General features: G+C 30.2%; 1 pseudogene; it reads left to right on the top strand.

Annotated features, from left to right (window-relative positions):
* Nucleotides 1–572: 572 nt before the first annotated feature.
* LOC149511395 (tubulin alpha chain pseudogene) lies at nt 573–2,168 on the top strand (annotated as a pseudogene).
* Nucleotides 2,169–22,121: the final 19,953 nt, after the last annotated feature.

Below are 22,121 nucleotides of genomic sequence, written 5' to 3'. Positions count from 1 at the left end.
CCAAAAAATGTGCAAAGAGGGGCAGCTGTAGACACCCCATTTTGTCCGGGATTCTTTGTCATTTGAGACTAATCCAAGCTCAGTTGCAGGGATTTTTATTCATTTTTATTTTATATTTTTGTTTATTTCATATTTATCATTTTTTTTATTTTATGATTTTTTTTTCTTTCTTTTGATTATCTGATTATTTAAAAAAAAAAAAAAGAATGATTGAGATTAAGTTTGATGATGATAAAAAAATTAGGTGTTAATCTTTAGCATTTGATGACTAATGAGAATCAAACTGAAACACAATCACTTGGTTTTATATGCCATTACAATTCACAGCAATAGAAAAAAAAAAAACAAAACAGAAAAAAAAGATAGAGGAGGAATCCGGATAGGGGGAGGAAAGATAGAAGAAGAGTCTGAATAGGAGACGAAAAAAAAAAAGAGAAAAAGATAGAAGAAGAATCCAAATAGGAGAAGGCAGGCGTCTGGATACACGCCACAATCTTTTTTTTTTCAAACAAAAATGGTTGTTTCATTTTCTGAGGATTTTTTTCTTGGGTTTTCTTGAATCTCAAAAAAAAAAAAAAAGGAGAAATGAGAGAGTGTATTTCGATTCATATCGGTCAGGCTGGTATTCAGGTTGGCAATGTTTGCTGGGAGCTTTACTGTCTCGAGCATGGCATTTAGCCTGATGGCCAAATGCCAAGTGATAAGACTGTTGGTGGAGGAGACGATGCTTTCAACACCTTTTTCAGCGAAACTGGTGCCGAAAAGCACGTTCCTCGCACTATATTTGTTGATCTGGAGCCTACTGTTATCGATGAAGTTAGGACTGGAACGTATCGTCAGCTGTTCCACCCTGAGCAACTCATCAGTGAGAAAGAAGATGCTGCCAACAATTTCGCCCGTGGCCATTATACGATTGGAAAAAAGATTGTTGATCTCTGCTTGGATCGCATTCGAAAGCTCGCTGATAACTGTACCGGACTCTAAGGGGTTTTGGTTTTCAATGCTGTTGGTGGTGGTACTGGTTTTAGCCTTGGATCTCTTCTCTTGGAGCGTCTCTCTGTTGACTATGGAAAGAAGTCAAAGCTTGGTTTCACTGTGTATCCTTCACCTCAGGTTTTTACATCTGTTGTAGAGCCTTACAACGTTGTACTGTCCACTCATTCGCTCCTTGAGCACACTAATGTTGCTGTGCTTCTCGATAATGAAGCCATATATGACATCTGCAGGCGTTCTCTGAACATTGAACGACCCACTTATACCAATCTTAACTGCCTTGTCTCTCAGGTTATCTCATCTCTTACTACCTCTTTGAGGTTTGATGGAGCTCTGAATGTGGATGTGGCCGAGTTCCAGACTAACCCGGTTCCCTATCCCAAGATTCATTTTATGCTTTCCTCCTATGCACCTGTTATTTCAGCTGAGAAGGCTTACCATGAGCAACTATCAGTGGCTGGGATCACCAACAGTGCTTTTGAACCCTTTTCCATGATGGCCAAATGTGACCCACGTCATGGAAAGTACATGGTTTGCTGCCTCCTGTACCGAGGTGATGTTGTGCCCAAAGATGTGAATGCAGCTGTGGCCACCATCAAGACCAGAGCGAAGGTTGTTGATGGGAATTTTACAGACCAGAGACGACAGCCTACTCAGCAGCAGCAGAATTTTCATGCGACTGGAGCTGCACCAAACACGGGATCACCTCGATATGAACAGTCATATGCTCAAGGCACAAGTCCTGCCTGGAATGGTCAATTGGTTCTACAACAGCAGCCCTCTTCACCTGTCTATGGTGCTCAGAGAAGTGGCTTGCTACCACCATCACTCTGAAAAGCACAGGCGGCAGACTCTAGCCCAGTTGCGGGTGTTCAATATCCTCAGTCAATGGTTACTCAAGTTAGTGTAACACATGGCCAACCTCAAGGACCTCAACATATGAGAAGTGATCGGGTGGTGGGTATGTACATTCAGCCAATCACAACCGGTCATTTGTCAGCAATTAATAACGAGGCTGTTCAGGGAAACCGATTCGCTGGTTTTCATCCTCAACCAGTTCTGGGAGCACAGTATATGGACATACTTTCACAGCAAATGGCTCCTATGTATCCTCGACAAATGTATGGCAAGTCAAGATAATCTTTTTTTTGGTATTTTATTTATTTATTTTTTTTGTGCTAGTTATTTTCATGAGTATTATTTTTATTTATTTTATTTTATTTTATTTTTATTTTTTGCAGAAAAATAAAAATTTTCAAAAAGAAATATTTTTGAGGAAAAGTTGAAAGTATCAATTTTCCTTAAAAATAAATTTCCAAAAAAAATATTTTTGAGGAAAAGTTGAAAGTATCAATTTTCCTTAAAAATAAATTTCTAAAAAAATATTTTTGGGGAAAAGTTGAAAGTATCAATTTTCCCTACAAAAAAAATTTATTCTTTCCTTCCTTTCTATCTTAATTTTGATTTTGTTTCTTTAAATAATCCGACGACGGAGCCTCTGCAAGTGAAACAGTAGTTTTTCTTGCATACTCTTGAGGTGAGGGAATTTTCTCAATTTTCTGCTAAAAGTATTAGAGTCAATTGAGAATAATTTTCAATAATTAATTACTTGGTAAAATTTTAAAGCTTTTGGATAACACAAATTTAAGCTGGTACCATCTTTTGATGGGCGTTGTGAGGGTGCTATAACCTTCTTCACACGTAACCGAACTCCCGAACCTTGTTCTGGTTAGCAGACCTGAACCTATTCTTTTAGGGACCCTTAAACTTAGGTGTTCCCTGAAAGGACAGATTCCTTAGGTGGCCAATCGCACCTAGATAAAAAAAGATTGGTGGCGACTCCCTAAAAGTCAATGTCTAGCGATAGATCCCCGGATCTAGACGTTATGACAACCGTTATAGTGTATAGTAAAATTTTTATCTACAGTACCATTACAGTGACTTGCTATAGTGTCTTTCGTAGTAGGTCTCTATCTTTTTTTGTTACAGTGATATTTTATCTGTTTGTTATAGTGACTGCTACAGTTGACTGCTATAGTATTTTTTATCTGCTAGTCGTTGGTGTCGAATAGAGTTTTATCTTTTTATATCGACTATTTGTTCTGGCTTATCCTGGATTAGAATATGCACAGTTTATCCTTCCATAGCATTTTTTAAGTTATGAAAATTTTCATCCAGTGCGTTAAGGGACTGGAGAGATTGAGGAGATCTAGAATGTGATTTGTTTCACATTTATCATCCTTCTTGATACTGGTATAGTAGGTCAGTTGGATGATCAAGATCTTTCATTTTGGATAATTTTTCCAAAAGCTCAATTGCCTCTAGGGTATTTTCTATATCAAGATCGTCATCTGGTTTCAGAAATCTGATAAGAAAAATACGTTTGCCATCTGCCCAACAAGCTATTTTTGGATAGTCTAGTTTGGTGGCTAAATGGAGAAAAAAATTTGCTTTGTCCATGAGGTCAGTTTTTGTTTGGAAATGGTAAGAGTTTGGGTTGGTATACTTAGAGATGGTTTTGTTTAAATCATCTGAGAATTCGATGTGGTTAGTAGGTGGATCAAATATATTTAGGGAAAGAAGGAAATGTCCACCAGATACGGTATCAAATTCCCATATTTGATAAGGTTGGTAAAATATTTCTCTTTGAAAGGTACTAAAAAACTGTATATAGTAAAATGAATGTAGGAAAAGTGTTTTAACCATTTTACATATTCAATAAAATGATGTTTAATAAAAGCTGAAAAATCTTTTAAAAGGTGAAAAGAGTAATTTTGTACAGTTATTTGTCTAACTAAACCAAATTTAATGCTTTTTACATCAAAACTTTCATGGTCAAGTCGAAACTTAAGTTTAGGTATGTATTCACCAAAAAAAGTATTATACATATATGTAGAAGTATAATAATCAAAAAAATTTTCTATCAATAATGTTTCTGTTGACTGTAATATAGAAGACTTAATTTATTGGAATAATTTTTTGGTTAAGAATACCGCAGCTTTTTCAAAAAGAAAAATTCTCTTAAGCTTGTTTAGCTTAAAGGACACATAATTTTTTTTTCAAAATATTCACATAAATTCAAGAAATTGTTTATCTCTTGAAGACTGTACTGATTTTCTTCCAAAGCAAAGAAATTAATATCTTTCTGTTTTGCCAGATTTGTTGATAGAAGGTTTTGGAATGCTGTTTCTTTAAAATTTTGAAATTCTTTAGCCTGGTTGACTAAGAATTTAGCTAAGTTGGTCATCCATTTTCAAAAGTTGGATTTATTTTTTGAGAGATAGGATTTCCAAACTTTGTTTAACAGATTGTAGACTTATGGTTCAAGTCCAGGATTATAAAAATCTTTAATCTTTGGATTAAAAAATTTTGTTCTTTCAAGCAATTGTTCTATTGAAGAAACTATTTGAGAATAACTCATAAGTGTCCATTCGTTTGGATCTTGAGCAAACTAAGAGTATTCTGATTGAATTCTCATGAAAGGAGGTCGATAAAGGGGTTGTTGATAGAGATATAATCCTTGGTTAGGATTATTGTAAAAGTTAAATCCTGGGTTAAGATTTGTAGAGATCAGAGGTCTTAGAGAAGAAGAAGAAGAAGAGGATTTTTTACCTGTTTTTTTCTTGATGGTTCTCCATCTACCTGTGTCATGGACTGATTGTTTTTCTTGATCCATGTGGTCGACTCAGGAAATCTGTAAGGAGGATTTTGTCTTCGTTGATGAACTCTAATTGAAAATTATAAGAACAAAGAAAATTGTACCACTTAATTCACCTAAGATTATCAGAAAAGTTTTTTATTTTGAAAAAAAATTTTGACTACTTGGTTATCTGTTTGGATAACAAAGATCTCCGGGGCTAAATAAATGTGAAATCGCTGTATACCATTTTTTATGGCTAATAATTCTTTTTCAAAGATAATATAATTTATTTCGTTCGGTTTGAACTTATCGAAATTGTAGCCACAAATCAATTCATCTTTTTAATGTAGATTTTTAGCTTTTAAGACCCATCCCCAATGGTCATCACTGGCATCTGTCTCTAAAATAAGTAAATCACCTTATTTAGATAAATAGACTTTAGGTATAATGGTTACATCTGATTTGATCTGTTTGATAATATCAGAATCGTTAGGTGTCCAGACAAAACCATTATCTTTACGTAATTTACGCAAAAGATAGCTTTCTTTTTTGAAAAGATTTTTAAAAAATTGCCTGTCATATTTAAGTGTACCAAACAGCTGTTGCAGCTATTTGCCATTATCCAGTTGTTCTGAAAAATCTTTGATCTTAGAGATAATATGATCCTGCAAGGTTAGTTCATTTGCAAAAAGATTAAGATCAAGAAATTTAATTTCAGAATTTTCAAGTTCAACTTTTTTAGGACTCAAAATAATACCATGTAAAATAAATTCTTGAGCTATAATATTTAGGTGTTTCCTGTGCTCATCTAAAGTGTTTGAAATATTAAAATATCATCAATATATACACAGTAAAATTATTTATGTTTGCTGAAAATACTGTCCATCCAACGTTGAAAGATTTAAGGGGCGTTGCACAGACCAAAAGGCATAACAGTCTATTGGTAATGGCTTACTAGTGCACTAAAAGTAGTTAGGGGTTTAGAAGTATCGTTTAGCATGATTTACCAAAAACCAAATTTACAATCAAATTTAGAAAAGTATTTAGCATTTTTTGCTAAATTAATTAAAACATCTTTACGAGGAATAAAATAGCCATAAAAAACAAGATTTTGGTTTAATTTCTTGTAATTAATAACCATACAGGGTTTACCTCGTTTAATCTCAGAATGTTTTCTTTCCATGAATGCTGGACTAGAATGTGGGCTGGTAGTTGGTTCTATCAGACCTTTGTCAAGCAATTTTGAAATTTGAATTTCAAATTCATCTATATCTTGTTTAGTATAGATCATGGGCTTTACTCTAATAATCTCTTTTGGAGAATAAAGAGTAAGTTCACAGTATCTGGGACTGCGTTTCCAAAGCTTCAATGGGTCTTCATTGAAGTTTTCCTGTAAAATTCTATAAAGCCAATATTTTTCATTAATAGCTTTAAGTTCAAAAATATGTGTTATTTTCGGATGAAAACCATTATCACAAACATGATTATGCTTGGATAAAAGAGGAACATCTATCGATTTTTTATCAATAGTAAAAATAAGATAATCAGGATAAACAGAAAATGGTAAATATTTATGTATAAAATTATTTCCTAACAGAATGTCTCCATGCATATTAGGAAAACATAATATTTTAGGTATAATGAATTTTTTATCATTTAAGGCAATAGGTATATTTTTTGCCTTTAGGCTAACAATGGTTTCCTTACCATCGATACCTACTATGATTATAGGATGCTTCATGGGTTGCCATTTTGTTAGTGACAAAGCATTAGGTCGACAACTAGAGATTGTTGCTCCTGTGTCAATCAAGATATTTAAACTATAGGGTTTATAGTTTTAAAAATAAAAATAACCTTCTATATAAGTATAATAGCGTACCTTATTGGCAAATGATATTATTTTTGGCACTTGTTATGTAGAAATACGAAAATTATTTATAGAATGAAATATTATGATATCTTCATTTCTAGTTTTTCTAGAAGAAGAGGTGTGTGAGTTGATCATAGAATTAACATAATGATAATGGGTTTGGTTATCACCTGTACCTTGCTGAGATGGATTATTTCTTGTAAAAATAAAATTTGAGCATTATCAGTATTACCTAATTGGCATATACTATTTACTCATCTGAGGGCTTTTGTACTGTTTGTACCATGAAAACCTGAAAAAGAACTTCGATAAGGAGTACAAAAAGATTGATTACTGATTATACTCTTTGTATCTTTATCTTGTTAATGTTCAAAAATATTTATGGAAGGTAGAACCAGGTTTGGATTAAAACTGGTTGATTCATTTGGATTTTTAAAGTAAAGACTTTTTTCTGATGAGAAAAATTTTAAACTTGGTACGTTCTATTTTTTAGAAGTATTTAAAAGATCTTCGAGACACCATCCTTTTAAGATTTAAGTCTGCGAGATTAAATAGTTTAGGTTTAATTTCTAAATCAGATTTGTTTGGTTAAAAAATTTCAATAATATTGGAATCTATCGATTTGATAAAGGTATTAGTAGTTTTTGTAAATTCATAAACCACTGACCAGTTGATTGAAAGATCATACGAAATGGATTCGAAATCAGAATTAAGTATTTTGATTCGAAGACATAAATATTTTTCAATGTTTTCATCAAAAATAAAAATAAAATAGTTTGGTTTAACTTTAAATAAAACTACTCCTGCTACTAAATTGGATTGGATTCCACCAATTACAGCATTAGCAAGGTTTTGAAAACGATGGTCCATTAAAATAGCTATTATGGGAATATCCTTTGTGGATAAAAATAGTGGTTTAATGGTGATCAAAATCATTCCTATATGGATGTATTTGACCTTTGGGTATTTAGAAAGAAAACGATTTATTTTCTTTTTAGTAAAAAGAAGAATTTCTACCGATCCTTGTTGAGAATCGTTAGCGACTGTGTCACCAGATAGTTTTTCTATATGGCGTTTAGACCAATGTTGGAATTTTTTAAACCAACTTGTTTTGTAGATCTCATCGGGTTTGATGAGTTGTAATTCTTTTAGTTTTTCATCAGAAACAAAATGAGTTTTTCTCATAATATTTTTTAGTTTAACCATACCTTCTTCGTTGGTAGTGGTTATACGTGTAGAAGAGGTTACTTAAACAGTATCTTAGTTGGATTCAGTATTTAACATAAAAATAAAATCAGATTCATCTTCAGAAGAACTATAATACGTTTCTGAAAAAACTTCATAATAAATTCTTCGTCAGATAATTCTTAAGCAAAACAAATTTGAAGAAAAGTTTCATCAAGTTTTTTGATCATTTTCTTCGCATTTTTTCCTTTGTTGGGACAAGTATTTACATAGTGACCTTCTTGATCACAAAGAAAACATTTACAATTGTTTTTAGAATATTTTTTCTTCTTTTTAACAACAAATTTACCTTTTTTAGGTTTAAAAGTTGTGGGTTTCCATTTTTTTCAAAAATATTTTCGTTTTTTCTTAAAACAATTTTTCTTTGAAAAAGATTGTTTATTACAACCAAATTCAAATTCATTTTCCAAAATCTTTGTACATTGTTTATACGAAAGTTTGGATTTTACCTGCTTAGTAGCTTTTTGCTTGAGGCAGTATTCGTTGACCTGATTTTGAACGTAGTATATTCTACATCCAAGAGTATCATATAGTTCTATGCTGGGATTTGCAACATGAACAGTTTTGAGTTTTAACTCAAGGTAAACAGGGTAATTTTGTGAACATAATTCATCCCATGGTGAGGGAAGTTTGAGAAAATATTGTTGTAACCAAAAGTTTGAATGTTTTTCATTCAATTTTTGATATTCAGAAAGATATTTTTTAGAAAAATCATCTAAATACTTAATATCAAATAATTTTAATTTAGATAAAATAAATTGAGCTTCTTGAGTGGGATCCCAAGATTCTGTAGTACCACAAAACTTAATTTTCAAGATTTAAGTTAAATCTTTCAAAAGTTGACGTATATTTCCTGCAGCTAACAGAAATGATTTTTGCTATTTTTTGAGGGTTGTAGTTTCTTATTTTTTGGGAAATTGAAGGACATCACCTTGTCATGTGCCACAAAAGTAGTTGAGAAATCTTTTTTTGTTCCATTGCTCCTTGTAACCTGTGACAATAATAGACATAGATTGTGCCCAATTGTCTATCATTTTTCCATAGTCTTTAAAAGGGACTTTGGTTAAGTTTAAATAAGTACCGCTTTGAGAAACTGTTTATTTATTTAACGAATCGATAACAGGGGTTTCAATCTTAATCTGACCTGTTTGGCCAGAATCAGAAGTTTGTTTTATCTCATCCTGGTTTAGGTGAGAATATTTTTCTTTCAAATGAAGAAGATGTTGATCCATTATATCAGGATCTAATAAATCTGGAAATCATCGTATATCATCAATATTTGGGTTAGATATTGCTTCTACTTTTCTTTTCCCACACGCCTCTGTTTGAGGGATAGGAATTTCACTTGGTTTTGGATCTGGTTGATCATCAGAACTATCTGTTTCATTAGATGTGGTTTCATTTACAAGGGGGGTGTGAAAAGGATCTATGTATAAAGGATTACAAAAGCTATATCTATATATGTATACAAGTAGAGGACAGAAGGTGAGGAAAAAGAAAATGAAGAGATGGAGTGAAAAGAGAAGTAAGGAAAAAAAAAGGAATTTTCCTCATCGAGCTTAGTTACAATGAGGCTTTAAATAGAAAAATTCTAACTTATGAATAGTAACTCTGTACAGTTATCGCTACAGTGTACAGTAAAATTTTTATCTACAGTATCGTTACAGTGACTTGCTACAGTATCCTTCGTAATAGGTCTCTGTCTTTTTCTACTACAGTGACTGCTATAGTGACATTTTATCTGTCTGTTACAGTGACTCTTACAGTTGACTGCTATAGTATTTTTTGTCTGCTAGTCGTTGGCATCGAATGGAGTTTCATCTTTTTGTGTCGACTGTTTGTTCTAGCTTATCCTGGATTAGAATATGCAAAGTTTATCCTTTCATAGTATTGTTTAAGTTATGAAATTTTTCATCCAGTGCGTTAAGGGACTAGAGAGATTGAGGAGATCCAGAATGTGATTTATTTCCCATTTACCATTCTTTTTTATACTAGTATAGTAGGTCGATTGGATGATCAAGATCTTCTATTTTAGATAATTTTTCAAAAAGCTCAATTACTTATAGGGCATTTTCTATATCAAAATCGTCATGTGGTTTCAAAAATCTGATAACAAAAATGCATCTGCCATCTGTCCAGCAAGCTATTTTTGGATAGTCTGGTTTGGTGGCTAAATGGAGAAAAAATTTTCTTTGTCCATGAGGTCAGTTCCTGTTTAGAAATGGTAGGAGTTTAGGTTCGTATATTTATAGATGGTTTTGTTTAAATCATTTGAGAATTCGATGTGGTCAGTAGATGGATCAAGTATATTTAAGGGTTGAAAGAAATGTCCACTGGATACGATATCAAATTCCCATATTTGATAAGGTTGGTAAAATCTTTCTCTTTGAAAGGTACCCAAAAGATTGTATATAGTAAAATGAATGTAGTAAAAGTGTTTTGACCATTTTACACATTCAATAAAGTGATGTTTAATAAAAGCTGAAAAATATTTTAAAAGGTGAAAAGAGTAATTTTGTACAGTTATTTGTCCAACTAAACCAAATTCAATGCTTTTTACATCAAAACTTTCATGGTCAAGTCGAAACTTAAGTTTAGGTATGTATTCACCAAAAGAAGTATTATACATATACGTAGAAGTACAATAATCAAAAAAATTTTCTATCAACAGTGTTTCTGTTGACTGTAATATAGAAGAATTAATTTGTTGGAATAATTCTTTGGTTAAGAATATCGCAGTTTTTTCAAAAAGAAGAATTCTCTTAAGCTTGTTTAGCTTCAAGGACACATAATTTTTTTTCTCAAAATATTCACATAAATTTAAGAAATTATTTATCTCTTGAAAACTGTACTGATTTTCTTCCAAAGCAAAGAAATCAATATCTTGCTGTTTTGCCAGATTTGTTGATAGAAGGCTTTGGAAAGCTATTTCCTTAAAATTTTGAAATTTTTTAGCATGTTTGACTAAGAATTCAGCTAAGTTGGTCATCTTTTTTCGAAAGCTGGATTTGTTTTCTGAGAGATGGGATTTCTAAACTTTGTTTAACAAATTGTAGACTTGTGGTTCAAGTCCAAGATTATAAATATCTTTAATCTCTGGGTTAGAGAATTTTTTTCTTTCAAGCAGTTGTTCTGTTGAAAAAACTATTTGAGAATAACTCATAGGTGTTCATTCGTTTGGATCTTAAGCAAACTGAGAGTATTTTGATTGAATTCTCATGAAAGGAGGTCGATAAAAAGGTTGTTGATAGAGATATAATCCTTGGTTAGGATTATTGTAAAAGTTAAATCCTGGGTTAGGATTTGTAAAGATCAGGGGTTTTGGAGAAGAAAGAGCAGAAAAAGAAGAAGAAAAAGAGGATTTTTTACCGGTTTTCTTCTTGATGGTTCTCCATCCACCTGTGTCTTGGACTGATTATTTTCCTTGATTCATGTGGTCGACTCAGGAAGTCTGTAAGGAGGTTTTTGTCTCCGTTGATGAACTCTACTTGAAAATTATAAGAACAAAGAAAATTGTACCACCTAATTCGCCTGAAATTATCAAAAAGCTTTTTATTTTGGAGAAAGTTTTTGACTGCTTGCTTATCTATTCGGATAACAAAGATCTTCGGGGTTAAATAGATGTGAAATCGCTGTACACCATTTTTTATGGCTAATAATTCTTTTTCAAAGATAATATAATTTATTTCGTTCGGTTTGAACTTACCGAAATTGTAGCCACAAATCAATTCATCTTTTTTATGTAGATTTTTAGCTTTTAAGAAACGTCCCCAATGGTCATCACTGGCATCTATCTTTAAAATAAGTAAATCACCGTATTTAAGTAAATAGACTTTAGGTATTGTGGTTAAATATGATTTGATCTGTTTGATAATATCAGAATCGTTAGGTGTCCAGACAAAATCATTATCTTTACGTAATTTATGCAAAAGATAGCTTTCTTTTTTGGAAAAGTTTTTAAAAAATTGCATGTCATATTTAAGCATACCAAACAGCTGTTGTAGATATTTGACATTATCCAGTTATTCTGGAAAATCTTTGATCTTGGAGATAATATGATCCTGGAAGGTTAGTCCGTTTGCAGAAAGATTAAGACTAAGAATTCAATTTTGGATTTTTCAAGTTCAACTTTTTTAGGACTCAAAATAATACCATGTAAAATAAATTCTTGAGTAATAATATTCAGGTGTTTCCTGTGCTCATCTAAAGTGTTTGAAAATATTAAAATATCATCAATATATACACAGTAAAATTGTTTATGTTTGCTGAAAATATTGTCCATCCAACACTGAAAGATTTGAGGGACGTTGCACAGACCAAAAGGCATAACGTCCATTGGTAATGGCTTGCTGGTATACTAAAAGCAGTTAGGGGTTTAGAAGTATCGTTTAGCATGATTTACCAAAAACTGGATTTACAATCAAATTTAGAAAAGTATTTAGCATTTTTTGCTAAATTAATTAAAACATCTTTACGATGGATAAAATAGCCATCAAAAATAAGATTTTGGTTTAATTTCTTATAATTAATAATCATACGGGGTTTACCTCGTTTAATCTCAGAATGGTTTCTTTTCATGAATGCTGGACTAGAATGTGGGCTGGTAGTTGGTTCTATTAGACATTTGTCAAGCAATTCTGAAATTTGAATTTCAAATTCATCTATATCCTGTTTGGTATAGATCATGGGCTTTACTCTAATAATCTCTTTTGGAGAATAAAGAGTAAGTTCACAGTATCTAGGACTGCATTTTCAAAGCTTCAATGGGTCTTCACTGAAGTTTTTCTACAAAATTCTATAAAGTCAATGTTTTTCATTAATAGCTTTAAATTTAGAAATATGTATTATTTCTGGATGAAAACTATTATCACAAACATGATTATGCTTGGATAAAAGAGGAACATCTATCGATTTTTTTATCAATAGTAAAAATAAGATAATTAGGATAAACAAAAAATGGTAAATATTTATGTATAAAATTATTTCCTAACAGAATGTCTCCATGCATAGTAAGAAAACATAATATTTTAGGTATAATGAATTTTTTATCATTTAAGGTAACACGTATATTTTTTGCCTTTAGGCTAACAATGGTTTCTTTACCATCGATACCTACTATGATTATAGGATGTTTCATGGGTTGCCATTTTGTTGGTGGCAAAGCATTAAGTCGACAACTAGAGATTGTTGCTCTTGTGTCAATCAAGATATTTAAACTATAGGGTTTATAATTTTGAAAATAAAAATAACCTTCTATATAAGTATAATAGTGTACCTTGTTGGCAAATGATATTATTTTTGGCACTTGTTGTCTGGAAATACGAAAATTATTTATAGAATGAAACATTTTGATATCTTCATTTCTAGTTTTTCTAGAAGAAGAGGTATGTGAGTTGATCACAGAATTAACAGAATGATAATGGGTTTGGTTATCACCTATACCTTACTGAGATAGATTATCTCCTGTAAAAATAAAATTTGAGCATTATCAGTATTACCTGATTGGCGTATACTATTTGCTCGTCTGAGGGCTTTTATACTGTTTGTACCATGAAAATCTGAAAAAAAACTTCGATAAAGAGTACAAAAAGATTGATTACTAATTATACTCTCTGTATCTTCATCTTGTTGATGTTTAAAAATATTTATGGGAGGTAGAACAAGGTTTGGATTAAAACTGGTTTATTCATTGGGATTTTTAAAGTAAAGATTTTTTCCTGATGAGAAAAATTCTAAACTTGGTACGTTCTGTTTTTTAAAAGTATTTGAAAGATCTTCGAGACACCTTTCTTTTAAGTTTGATAAGTCTGCGAGATTAACTAGTTTAGGTTTAATTTCTGAATCAAATTTGTCTGGTTCAAAAATTTCAATAATATTGGAATCTATCGGTTTGATAGAGGTATTAGTAGTATTTGTAAATTCATAAACCGCTGACCAATTGATTGAAAGATCATGAGAAGTGGATTCGAAATCAGAATTGAGTATTTTGATTCGAAGACCTAAATATTTTTCAATGTTTTCATAAAAAAAAAAAAAAAATAGTTTGGTTTAACTTTAAATAAAACTACTTCTACTGCTAAATTGGATTGGATTCCACAAATTACAGCATTAGCAGGGTTTTGAAAACGATGGTCCATTAAAACAACTATTATGGGAATATCCTTTGTGGATAAAAATAGTGGTTTAATGGTGATCAAAATCATTCATATATGGATGTATTTGACCTTTGGGTATTTAGAAAGAAAACGGTTTATCTTTTTTTAGTAAAAAGAAGAATTTCTACCGATCCTTGTTGAGAATCGTTAGCGACTGTGTCACCAGATAGTTTTTCTATATGGCGTTTAGACTAATGTTAGAATTTTTTAAACTAACTTGTTTTGTAGATCTTATCGGGTTTGATGAGTTGTAATTCTTTTAGTTTTTCATCAGAAATAAAATGAGTTTTTCTCATAATATTTTTTAGTTTCACCATACCTTCTTCGTTGGTAGTGGTTGTACCTGTAGAAGAGGTTACTGAAACAGTATCTTGGTTAGATTCAATATTTAACATAAAAATAAAATCAGATTCATCTTTAGAAGAACTATAATTCGTTTCTGAAAAAACTTCATAATAAATTTCTTTGTCAATAATTCTTCAGCAAAACAAATTTGAAGAAAAGTTTCATCAAGTTTTTTGATCATTTTCTTCGCACTTTTCCTTTGTTAGGATAAGTATTTGCATAGTGACCTTCTTGATCACAAAGAAAACATTTACAATTGTTTTTAGAAGATTTTTTCTTCTTTTTAACAACAAATTTACCTTTTTTAGGTTTAAAAGTTGTGTGTTTCCATTTTTTCCAAAAATATTTTTGTTTTTTCTTAAAACGATGTTTATTTGAAAAAGATTGTTTATTACAACCAAATTAAAATTCATTTTCCAAAATCTTTGTATATTGTTTATACGAAAATTTGGATTTTACCTGCTTAGCAATTTTTTGCTTGAGGCAGTATTCATTGACCTGATTTTGAACATAATGTATTCTATATCCAAGAGTATCATAAGGTTCTATGCTGGGATTTGCAACATGAACAGTTTTGAATTTTAACTCAAAGTAAACGGGGTAATTTTGTGAACATAATTCATCCCATGGTGAAGGAAGTTTGAGAAAATATTGTTGTAACAAAAAGTTTGAATGTTTTTCATTCAATTTTTGATATTCAGAAAGATATTTTTTAGAAAAATCATCTAAATACTTAATATCACATAATTTTAATTTAGATAAAATAAATTGAGCTTCTTGAGTGGGATCCAGAGATTTTGTACTACCACAAAACTCATTTTTCAAGATTTGGGTTAAATCTTTCAAAAGTTGAGGTATATTTCTTGTAGCTAACAGAGATGATTTTTGCTGCTCTTCGAGGGTTGTAGTTTCTTATTTTTTGAAAAATTGAAGGATATCATCTTGCCATATGCCACAAAAGTAGATGAAAAATCTTTTTTTATTCCATTGCTCCTTGTAACCTGTGACAACAATAGACATAGATTGTGCCCAATCGTTTATGATTTTTTCATAGTCTTTAAGAAGGACTTTGGTTAAGTCTAAATAAGTATCGCATTGAGAAACCGTTCATATGTTTAACGAATCGATAACATGGATTTCAATCTTAACCTGACCTGTTTGGCCAGAATCAAAAATTTATTTTATCTCATCTTGGTTTAGGTGAGAATATTTTTCTTTCAAATGAGAAAGATGTTGATATATTATATCAGGATCTAATAAATCTGGAAATCATCATATATCATCAATATCTTGGTTAGATATTGCTTCTGCTTTTCTCTTTTCACGCGTATCTATTTGAGGGATAGGAATTTCACTTAGTTCTGGATCTGGTTGATCATCAGAACTATCTGTTTCATCAGATATGATTTCATCGGATGAAATTGGTTCATCCTTTACTACTGGGTTAGTAGCAAGAATTTTAAAATTATCATCTACTATATCATCATTTGGTTCTTCACTACTGGCACTGGTTGTTTCATAATTAAGCATATAATGATATTTATATGTAATAAAGAGGTCTTTATTTTTTCATAAAGAGTCTCTATTGCTTGAAGATAATCAATCCGTTGTGTTGGATTTTCAGTTTTTTTCATTTTATCTTTAAAATTTTCAATTATATATTTATAAGAGTCAAAATCAAGTTGTTCTTGTTTCTTTTTTGTTAAGAAAGATAAAGGTTTATCATCATTCATCATAATATTGCCATAGTAAAGTGGTCCAAAATCTATAGATGTGTCTGGAGGAACATGTTTTTGGTTTATCTTTTCTACAAGCATATCTACTTTGTCTTCTATAGTATCCATTTTTACAAAAAGTTTATGAAAAAAGAAAGAAGTTAAATCTATTAAACCATTTACAATTCTACTTATGCTAATATTACTAGATTCATACTTAGAATCTATATGCAAGTCATGATTATAAGATTTATCTTGACAAATACAAGAATTTTTTTCATAAGTTTCCATGTTTCTGGTGTTTAAAATCGGTGTGTTATTCTGAAATGCTAGTAACAAAGATAACTCAGGTCACAAAAGCCAACCATAACTCAGATATGCACGTATGAGCTTTGAAACAAAGAGCTTAAGATGCAAGTAAGAGTAAAAAAAATCTTACAAGATGAATAACAAGTAGATCTTTATTGTTGAATCTATAATACAAGCTTTAGCAAACCTTTGTACAAGCTTAGAGCTCTGATACCATTTACAAGGGAGGTGCAAAAAAGATCTATGTATAAAGGATTACGAAAGCTATATCTATATATGTATACAAATGAAAGACAGAAGGTGAGGAAAAAAAATGAAGAGATGGAGTGAAGAGAGAAGGAAGAAATGGGTGGTTTACGAGAGTTATGACTACTTGAAAAAAATCAATATTTGACCCAATTCCTATAACCTATACGGAGTTATACCGAAAGTTTTACAACAATCACTTAATTGCCCCCAATCGTCTGGAGTCACTCAAGCCACCTTATCCTAAGTTGTATGATCCTACAACTCATTATGACTATCACTATGGAATTGCTGGTTATTTCACTTAAAATTGTACTACCCTAAAGTATAAGGTGCAATGATTGGTCAATGATGGAATGATAAACTTTGATACAAAAGGGATAACAACACCTAATATTAGTTTCAATCCAATGCCCAATCAGAATGTCTATGCTCTGAGTGAAAATCGAAAGAAAGTTTGATCCAAAAAGGTTTGGCGAGCTTCAATGAATTAGGGAGACAGATGTCAATAAAAACCCTTCACCTGATCACATGAGGGCATAATTTTGAAAAGGACAAAGATGTTAAGGCTAGCTGAAGGTTGTTTGTCATTTTTAGATTTCTTTTAGAGTAATGTTAGGATTTTTTTCATGCAATAAGATTTTATTTTTTATCATTTTAATAAAAGACAAGTTGATGCATTTCATTACATTTTCTTTTTCATCCAAGCCATTATTCCATGATTTGTTATTTCTCATATCTTATTATTCCTATTCTCAAATTCTAAATGATGGATGTTTAGACAATGATAACAATAATTTTGAGATTTAATTTTGGAAACTCATTCACATTGATAAATTCAATATGTAAAAACTATTTAAGAAAAAAAATCGAGCTGCTAACAGATATGAAATAGATATGTCTTAAAGATATACAATCATTTATAATGATCCATAAGTTTGTCTTTGTTCAATAGATGATTTTCAAAAAAATGGTCGTTTGAGATGAAAAATAGTCTTTTTTTTTTTACTATTTATCAAACCATCCATTGTTACACTTTTAGAGCCTATTATGATTTTTTTCTAAAAAAATCCTAACCAATGATCACTGTCCATATTGGGGAACAAATTTTGAAAAAATTTACTTGAAAAAAGAAAAAAGCAAAAGATCGTAAAATACTTTAAAGATAGAGAGTCAAAAAAAAAAAGAGGGAAAAGAATAATCTCTTACAAGGAAAAAAAAAGAAAAATGAATGCCACAAATTAGTTGGGGCAAAGTAATGAGAATCTTTTTATGAGAAATAAGATGAATGAAAAATGAAAAAAGTAGTGAAATGATGTGGAATGTGACAAAATGCCAAGTTGCATAAAATGATCAAAAATAATCCTTTGGTTTTAAGCCATTTAAACATACGTTTTGAGCCTATTTTATCCATTTCTTTTATGACTCCTTAGTATAGCCTACATTACAACCTTTAAAAGTCCATTTTGATCAAATTTGAATGCTCAAATTAAATGATCATATGTTGGGCTAAAGCATGCTTGTGATGGAACAATGAAATCATGCTATATTGTTTTAAAGATTAATATGTCAGAAATATCAATAATGGATAAAAAAAATGGAAAAATGAAAAAAGAAAAAAAATAAAAAATGAAAGAATGAAAAATGAGAAAAAGAAAAAAGGAAAAAATGAAAAATGAAAAAAATGTAATATGAGAGAAAAATAAGACTTAAATTGAAAATCCAAAAGGGCGATTAGGTAAAAAATATTTGAGTTGAAAGTTGGATGGACAGTTTAAATATATGGAAGATCAAAGACATCTGAAGATCCGTTAAAGCTGAGGTAAAGTTTAATGAGCTCAAAATGATTTTGAAAGTCAATGGAATGAGTTTTTGAAAAAGAATTCTGGATTAATGTTAAGAATTATCTAAGTATTCATTGTTTGGACATTGTTGTACCATTCAATACCATTCATCCTAATGACATGCTTTGAACTTGTTCCTTTGCCTATTATTTTTGTACCATATTCATTTTTGTATTGATTACTTTTCTCTTAATTCATCTTGTACTTTCTTATTTTTGCATCTCCAGAATAAATCAAGAAAACGTATGATTGCATTATATTTGTCATGATTTGAAATGATAATTAATGAATGATAATGTTTATAAAAGATTCTTGTATTCCTTTGAAAAAAGAATCTAAAGGGCAAAAAAAATAAAAAGATGGAAGAAGTTTAAGAAGATGATTTGTAAAGACATATGGGATGACCAAGTGATGAATATGGTAATGGATTGGTCGACATAACCTATAAGTTATGATCAAATGATAGAAATAATGTGGATCAGTGGACTAAATTTGTTCTGAAATTGCTAGTGCTGAGAAGTTTATTAGTTGTGATCAAGTGATGAAAATAACATAGATCAGTTGACAAAATTTGTTTTGAAATTGTTAGTGTTGAAATGCTAAAAAAATGTGAGATGGTGGAGTCTTGAGAACCATATTACCATAATTAATTAAAATTTCATGACATTAATGTCAGTGACATCTGTATTACATGTATTGTGTTTGCATTGTTGTTTGAACAATACATGTATATAATTTGGTGAATATTTGAATCTTGGCTGACTATGCATTTGCCTCTTGTAGTGAACATTTGAATCATGGTTTAGATTATGGCATTTGCATTATTGTAAGAACCTAGATTGTTGCATTTGCATAATTAAGAAAGCATTTACGTCATTATCATGATATTCATTATATACAAAATTTTGACTTTGATGAAAGATTGAGAATTTTCGTGACAAGAAATTTTAAACTTTTTGAAGAAAGCTTTTTAAGATAAGGTTGGGAATCCTCGAATGAAAAATATTTTATAAGAAAAACATTTAGAATTCTAAACTTGTGAACCTTTTAAATTAACATTTTTAATGTTAAAAATGATGAGAATCTTTGAATGAAAATTTTTAAGAAGTTTTAAATGAGAATTTTTGAATGAAAATTTTTGTCTTTGAGTTTTTAAATGGGAATCTTGGAATTTGTGTGAATCTTCAAAGTTTTTTGAATTCAAATCTTTAAAGAATTGGATGTGAATCACAAAAAGTTGTTGAATGAGAAACTTTAAAATTTTGGATATGAACCCCTAAATTTTTTGAATGAGAAATTTTGAATTTAGATGTGAAACTCTAAAATTTATCGGATGCGAATTTTTGGACTTGATTAAAGGCCAAGTCAATTTGTTCGAAGTTGAAAGAGTTCAAGATCTAAAAGGAACAATCTTGAAAACTTAAGTACTCTGATTGAAAAAGAATTAATCAATCAACATGTGCATAGCATGCATTGCATTTAGGAATGTTAAGTGCATGAATCTAGGAAACATGGATATTGCAATATCTCACACAAAAAAGATAAATATGAAGACTTTTCAGTAAAAGAGTTTTAAATTCTTGTTTGAAAAGAAACCTATAAGGTAAGATTCTAATCCTTGAAAGAGAATGTTTCAAGAAAATTAGTCATGAACAAGAAAGATTTTTTAAAATTTTAAGGTTGTAAAGCCTATGTTCCAAGGAGTATTTTTCGATATTAAAAACGATTTGTATGAACTCTGGCCATAATCTCTTGAAATTTTTTTAGACATAATCTATAAGACCTCTAGGCACGATTGTTAAAAAGAGCCTCTGTTTAGAGGAGCTTTATTTATTTTTCAAAAGTCATTGAGCTTCTGTTTAGAAGAGTCTCGTTTATTTTTTAAAAGTTGTAGAGCCTTTATTTAGAAGAGCTTTATATAATTTTTAAAAGTTATAGAACTTCGTTTAAATAACCCTTAGTTAATTTTTTAAAGTTGTAAAGCCTTTGTTTAGAGGAGCCTCATTTATTTTTCAAAAGTTGTAGAGTCTCTGTTTAAAAGAGCCCTATATATTTTTTAAAAGTTGTAAGCCTTTGCTTAGAAGAATTTTTATGTTATTCGAAAAGTTTAATTATTTGTTTAAAAAAAAGTTTACAAAAAAAGAGAATGAGTGAGTCGAATTTATTCTTGTTTGGGTTGTCTATATTTTTGTACAATTTTTGTTTCACAGAAAGTGCATGAAGAGGGGTCACTGTGGACACCTCAATATGTCTAGGGTTGTAGTTTTTTTTTTTTGTAAAAAAAATAAAAATAAAAATAAAATAGAAAAAAATTAGGAAAAGATTGGGGTGGTTGAATTTATTTAGGAGTATTTCTTTGGGTGATAAAGTTTAGGTTAAAATTTAAGTGAAAAGTTGGAATTTAAAGGAAATTGAAACTCTTTTCTAGTTTAGGGTTCTCATCATTTGATCCCTATAAATATGAACCTAAATTCAACGAGAAAATACACATAAAGAGATTAGAAAAAAGGGACATATAGATTATTAGAGAGAAAAATACAAAGGCAACTAGAGATTATGAAAATTTTAGGGAAAATTTTTTGTTGAAAAAGAAGATTTGCAAGTTTTTTTTTGGAAATTTTTTTTTGGAAATCCTAGTTTTCAGTGGAATTTTTTTGCGATCATTGAAGATTCTGGTAACTTTTCGGCAAAATCTTAGTTTTCAACGAAATTCCCAGTTTTTAACATTAGCTTTCCAAAATTTGACAAGCTTTTAATGACTCAACTTAAATTCTAGTGAGAGTTTTCAAAATCTAATGAAAATTCAACTAGAGTTCTTCTTGGTCAAAAAAGAGAGAGAGAGAAAATAGAAGAGGAGAGAGAGAATGAAAACAAAAATTTGAAGAAAAAAAAAGAAATTTAGCCTTTTATACATTTGGCCAAATAATGTCATTTTAGCAATTAATCCAGCCCAGGATTCGTGTGTTTAACCGCCTAGGGATTTAACCTGTAGTGTTGACCTACCTTGACTCATGTTCCAGAGCCCTTGGTGCCAACCGAGCCAAGCCAAGCCATTTCAGCCGTTCTCTTCCTACAGCTAGGCCAGTTTTTTAATTGAGCCAAGCCGTTTTCTTATTATGGTATTTTTATTTTATTTTGTTTATTTTTAAAGTATTTTGCATGATTAAATTTAGGAAAATTTTAAAAAATTAAAACATAAAAAATTTTAATAAATATTTTGGAATTAAATGATATTCTTAAAATTTTCAAATGGCAAATTTCTTAAGAAATTTCTAGATGAAAAATTTCTCTAAATTTGTCCCAAATTGTGAAATAATTTAGATGAAATTTTAATAAAAATAATTGTATTATTTTCCAAATAAAAAAATGTAACTTAAAAAAAAATTGGTTGAAAAATATTTGACAATTATCCAAGGATGAGAATCTTAGAAATTTCAAATGATAAATTTTCTAAGAAATCTCTAGATGAGAAATTTCTTTAAATTTATCCCAAATGATGAAAGAATTTAAATGAAACTTAAAAAATAATTGTTATATTATTTTCTTTCCAAAGATTAGGAAACTAATAAGAGTTTTTTTTAAAGAGACCCAAATGGTGAAAAATTTAGAAATAAAACTTGTAAAAAATTCTAAATTGACTCGATTGATGAAAAATTTAGAAATAAAAGTAGTGAAATAAAAAATAAATTCCAAGGATGAAATTCTTGGTAATCACAAATAAATGATTATCTAAGATATTTTTAGGTGAGAAAATATTTT

The sequence above is a fragment of the Durio zibethinus genome, chromosome 26, assembly GCF_047325235.1.
Source record: "Durio zibethinus cultivar Kanyao isolate XHJ-2024 chromosome 26, ASM4732523v1, whole genome shotgun sequence".
Lineage (NCBI taxonomy): Eukaryota > Viridiplantae > Streptophyta > Magnoliopsida > Malvales > Malvaceae > Durio > Durio zibethinus.
The sequence above is the reverse complement of the archived record's forward strand: the minus strand, read 5'-3'. Positions and strand labels throughout refer to the sequence as shown.